Source organism: Belonocnema kinseyi, chromosome 1, assembly GCF_010883055.1.
Source record: "Belonocnema kinseyi isolate 2016_QV_RU_SX_M_011 chromosome 1, B_treatae_v1, whole genome shotgun sequence".
Classification (NCBI taxonomy): domain Eukaryota; kingdom Metazoa; phylum Arthropoda; class Insecta; order Hymenoptera; family Cynipidae; genus Belonocnema; species Belonocnema kinseyi.
This window is the reverse complement of record NC_046657.1, coordinates 61,729,167-61,735,636: the sequence shown is the minus strand read 5'-3', so window position 1 is coordinate 61,735,636 and position 6,470 is coordinate 61,729,167.

The following is a 6,470-nucleotide window of genomic DNA, read 5'->3' as shown; positions in this document are numbered from 1 at the left end:
TCAAGAGCGAAAAAAATCACGATGTCATATGAAACTTGACATGTTTGGTATTGGATATTGTTGACAGATGACAATACGCCAATTAGCACAAATGGTAAGTTCAGACAGTGCCTACAAGTATGCCTACTGGCAGCTAGATGGCAATACCGGTTTCATATGTATACACCTGGTAGACTGGAAGAAGTCTCAGAAAATATAAATAGCTTCAAAGAGTTATGTGTTGCCCTCATAACACCTGATAAAAAATGCCCACTCATCACTACCGAGTAGGTGAAAAAAGTATTAAGAGGGATGAAGAATTATTCCGCACTGGGACCAGATTTTATAAAAACCTTCTGGTGAAAGAAGTTTTCTTCAACCCATCAGCATTTGGCCCTTATTTTCAACCTCATATTTGAAGTCGGAAGAGCCAACTTCAAATATGTCAGTATTAGTGCTAACTTTTAGATATCCGCCAGTCACGGGAGGAAAGCGAATGCCCCACCGCGATGCCAAGGTGAAAATGCGTTTCGGCGCGTATCAACACTGAAAACGTATGGAGTGACATGCGGTAGCTGTATGAAAGCATCCATAGATGACTGTTGTCGCCTCCAAAGCTCGTGACTGCTGCGTAAGGATCATAGTAAAGATAACATTTATAACATCCTTATTTCATCAGTCAACTTGGCAGATTGTTAGCCCCTGACTGATGATGAAAAAACGGTTTGACCCAACAACAAGTTTAAAAATATATAATAATGTGACACCTCGGTCTCCCAATTCGATTCTGGAAGCGCGTTTGAATATAATCACCGCAAAAAATGTCTCCGTAGAGGCAATAAAGTGGATAATTAGGTTATGGGAGATTTTAAAAGTATTCTGACCGTTGAGACTGTAACATTATTCTTAGGTGATCTCGCAAAACGTAATGATAGGTCTATGTTCATGTGAGGAGGGTAGAAGACAATAATTATGACTAGGTTGCGCGCGCAACCGATTTTTACTCTTTTAAATCGGCGGTCACATCTCAAGCTAACGTATTTCCATCCAATAAAAACAATTTCAAAATGGCAGATAATTTCAAACTTATATAAAACAGTAATAATATTCATATTCTATCAACTACTTCGCATTTTAAAGAAATGCAAGAAATTGGCGATTTTAATAATTTGAATGTTTCGCGCGATTAATTCTTCATGTAATATCAGAATATTAATTCCGTGATTAATATGTTAGATTAATATGTTACGATTAGATATGTTTTATACTTATATTTCATTATTTCATAATAGAATTAATATGATATATAATTAACTATATATGATATTATAATTATAATAATATTATATTATTAGATAATTATATTAACATTAATATTAATTAGCTGTAAATAATTGTGCTGCAGTTTCAAGCGTTTGAAGTTGGATTTACCTATTAAGCCGGAAAAATTTAAATAGCCTTTTAAAATTAAAAAAATTATTTATGAGAATCATTTAAAATAAAACAATTCAAATTATAAGTACTAAAAAGTAAAAAAATTTGTATTAACACTTTTTAAAATTGCTAGCAATTTTATATCTTAAAAATCGAAGTCCCAAGTAGTCCTCAAAAATCTATAATATAACTAAATTCTAGGAAGCTATAGTTTGTAACTATTCATTTCCAAATGATTCTCATAAACAAATTTTATAATTTCAAAAGTCCGAAAGGCTATAAGTTTGTTTGGTTTAATAGATAAATTCAATTTTGAGCGCTGAAAAATTCCAGCACAATCATTTACAGATAATTAATATTAATATTAATATAATTATAATATCGAAGCCAGCAGTGACATAAAGGAGTAATATAGCCTAAGGACAAGAGGAACTGTAATATAGACATAGAAATATGTAATGATTTAATGATATGATTATTATCTCTTCAGATAAAAATTCTGAGGAAAAAAATATGTAGCTTCGTTTTATTTAAAAATTTAAGAGGGCAAAAGAATATTGTAATATTCAAATGTCATTAAAATCGCTAATTTCTTTAATTTGTTTTAAATGCGGATCAAAATATAAATAGGACTATTATAATACAACATCATTATAATATTATCATTAATAATATATATTATATTATTAGCGTTAATATTATAGTTATGTTATATAATATCATGATAGCCTTTTTTATTTTGATCTGCATTTCAACGAAATTCAAGGAATTGGCGATTGTAATGATAGTTAAATACTTCACACAATTTAAAAATAAAAATTTATATACCATATTGCAATATTAATACCCTGATTGATATTTTGTTGTATATTATATTGCATTCATTGTATTGTATACTTTATATTGTGTATATTGTTGTACATTATGAAAATAAATTATGTAATTAAATATGTGATATTATAATTATATATAGAGTAGAGTAAAATTTATTGTATTCATTGTATGCTTTTAAAAGTTTTTATAATATTGATTTGCCACCTTAAATTTTCAAATAAAACGAAGCTACGCATTTTCTTACGTAGAATTTTTACCTACACATGTAATGATCAAATCATTAAATCATCACATATTTTTGTGTCTATATTACACCTAGATAACAATTATTACGCGCATGTAACGCGATTGTCGATGCGCGCCTGACATGCATGCCAAAATTCACCATGTGCGTCCACATTTTGTGATTGTAACTGAAGAGCGTGCACAAGGTGTGGCACAATGCGAGCATGTTTACAATCACCCTGTGACGAAATTATGCGGCGCGTACATGCGCGCAACGTGAGTACCCAGTGGCAGCACAAAATGTTTAATTTATAAATTTAAAAAATTTATTATTCATATATAAATATGAATTGCCTTTTCAATAAGGGTGCCGCCCTGTACGTGTAGCGTTACAGAATCATAAAAAAATATATTTTCTATCTTTAAGAGGCTATCTAAATTTTTTTGGTTTAATAGATAAAAAAATATATATGCTAATATTAATATATGCTGATATAATATTATCGTAATTATAATATCCTATATAGTTAATTATATATTATATTAATTCTATTATAATGTGATGAAATATAAGTATCAAATTTATCTGGCGTAATATTAATAATCACGGAAATAATATTCTAATATTCATATAGAAGAATTAAGCGCGCGAAACATTGAATTTTATTAAAATCGCCAATTTCTTGCATTTCTGTAAAATGCATAATAGTTTACAGAATATTAATATTATTACTGTCTTATTTGACATTAAAATTATCTAACAATTTGAAATTGTTTCCATTGGATGGAAATTCTTAAGCTTGAATTATATATTGTCTTTAAAAGGAAATAAGATGACATGTATGTGACCGATTTCACGGAAAATTTTTCTTGACAATGTTGTGAATATTTGAGTTTTAAAAACTGATAAAATGATAACATGAATTATCAAAATAATCATCGCCTGCTAATACATTCCTACTATATGTACGCGGATATAGACCTGTAACAGTATTAGAGGTGACCTCGTTTCAGATATGGGATCACTGCGACAGTCCAGTGATCCCAGATCTGAAACTACATTCACTCCAATCCTATGACAGGTCTATGTCCCTGTGAAGAGAGTAGCAGACGATATAACAGGACTGGGTTGCGCACGCAACAAATTTCTCTTCTATTAAATCTGAAAACTCAAAGGTGCAAAATTGCTGGTCGGAAAACTTCAGCGGTTCTATTTAAATCTCGATCCACTTTGAAATAAAATCAACAAATTCGGATTTTAACGTTTCCCAGTTTGGATGCTTCGCTTTTAAGGTTATACTTTTTCAAGTGTAGAATATTAATATTAAAGGGGGGGGGGCAAAACATTGCAAAAGCATTGTTTGAGAGTTGGATTTTCTATTCGATTATTTAGCACGGGGCTGTCCCGGTACATATCATCAGTCACGGACGCATTTCTATGATACAATTAAGTGATCTAATTAAAGCAGTGTGTCCCGACATATTGGACGAAGCCTCGTTTTTACCCCATCACTAACGGACTGGCTTGCAGTCAAGTACACGATGAGTGGACTAAAGATTAAGATGGGTGACGAATAACCAGAACCTCGGTAAAGGTAGATAGAAAAATTACCAGAGGTACCGGCGCAGGGATCGAACTCCGAACCTCCGAGGTGAAGTCTGAGCGTCTAATCAACTGAGCAGACGAGGCTCTATGACTATGAAATATTAATACTATTATATATATTATTAACGTTAATATTTTAATTATATTGTATTATAACATATAAAACTCTTCTCTTTCTATTTTGATTTGCATTTTAAGGAAATTCAAGAAATTGGCGATTTTCGTGATTTGAATGCTTCACGCGCTTCTTTATATGAATAATAAATTTTGTTAATTTATAAATTAAACATTTTGTGCACCTACTTGGTAGTCATGTTGCCCGCATGTACAAGCCGAAAAATTTCGACACAGGGTGATTGTAAACATGCTCGCATTGTGCCACACCTTGTGCACGCACTTCAGTTACAATCACAAAATGTGGGCGCACATGGTGAATTTTGGCATGCATGTCATGAGCGCATCGACAAACGCGTTACATGCGGGCACGAATTGTTATCTGGGTGTAATATAGACACAAAAATATGTAATGATTTAATTATTTGATCAGTACTTGTGTAGGTAAAAATTCTAAGAACGAAAATGCGTAGCTTCGTTTTATTTGAAAATTTAAGAGGGCTAAAGAATATTGTAAAAACTTTTAAAAGCATGCAATGAATACAATAAATGTTACTCTACTCTATATACAATTATAATATCTCATATTTAATTCTATAATTTATTTTCATAATGCACAACAATATACACAATATAAAGTATACAATACAATGAATGCAATATAATATACAACAAAATATCAATCAGGGTATTAATATTGTAATGTGGTATATATATTTTTATTTTTAAATTGTGCGAAGTATTTCACTATCATTACAATCGCCAATTTCTTGAATTTCTTTGAAATGCGAAAGCTGAATGGCACTTGGATGAGGTGTCTAGAACGGTGACTCTGGGATACCGGGCGACCTCTGAGAGTATGCAGCCTTATCCTTGCATGCGGCGCTCTACAAGGATGGACGAACCCCTTTCCCTAACTTCCGTGGGAACGATAATGACAACACCAAACATAGTTGCAGTAAGTGCGGTTCAAAACAACAGAACGCGCAGGGCTCCCGACAATGGGTCGGCCAACAATGCCGACCAATCTAGAGCTGGGGGAGCCAATGAAAATGGATTCCATGAGATGGATCAGCGGGATCTCGCGATCTTCGGGTGGACGGAGCAACTGAATCACGACTTGCTAGAGTGCTGCGATGCGAGTGTGACCCGTGAACGGGGTTACATGGCACGGCTGCATGCTCTGTGGTGCGAGAAACACCCTGAGCTATCGCACTTTTTGCAGCAACGTCAGCGAAACCATGCTGAACTACTCCGTAAAAGGGGCTATGTAAGCGGAACGCCTACTCTACCACAGCTAGAACAAGCCGGCAACAAAGAAAGGGAGGCGACTCTAAGACCAACCGCGGGCAGGCATCCAATAGATGAAGAGCGATGCTTAACTACCCGGAGAAACATTAACACCAAGGTTTCTCTCAAGCCTAAAGATCTGGCTGAAGTGGATGACGAGCTTCGTGGATATTTTTCCGGTGAATCCGACCTCTGGGCTATCAATTATTGTGTGTATAATGCAGCGAGAGCTTTTGCCGATGCGAACTGTAAAACAAAACCAACGGCTGATCATAAGACCAAAAGACGAATGCATCAACTTACCATAAAAATAGGCTGGGCAAGACAGTACGCGTCTCGCATTCAATGTGTGATTGACTACATCACATCTGGCAGGAATTTTCCAGTTACTGTCGAATACCCACCCAAACCAGAGGAGGTTGAAGTATTTTGGAGAGAAGTCTACGAAGTTCAGCATAGACTGGACGAAGACTCAGAAAATATAAATAGCTTCAAGGTGTTATGTGTTGCCCTCATAACACCTGATAAAGAATGCCCACCCATCACTACCGAGGAGGTGAAAAATGTATTAAGAGGGATGAAGAACTATTCCGCACAGGGACCAGATTGTATCAAAACCTTCTGGTGGCAGAAGTTTTCTTCAACCCATCAGCATTTGGCCCGTATTTTCACCTCATATTTGAAGTCGCAAGAGCACATTCCAGAGTGGTTGGTGGAAGGGCGCACAATACTCCTGCCGAAAATAGGCAACTTAGCTGACCCGAAGAACTACAGGCCAATAACTTATCTGAACACGCTTTATAAGATATTCACAGCTATCCTAAATGATAGGATTGTTCGGGCAATTGAACCTGTGTGGCAAGAAATGTATGAACAACGAGGCTAGAAGAAAGGCGTAACCGGATGTCGGGAGAACCTGCTCATCGATAGATGTGTCCGCAAAGATGCAGCATTCTACCAGCGTGACCTATCGATGGCCTGGATTGAT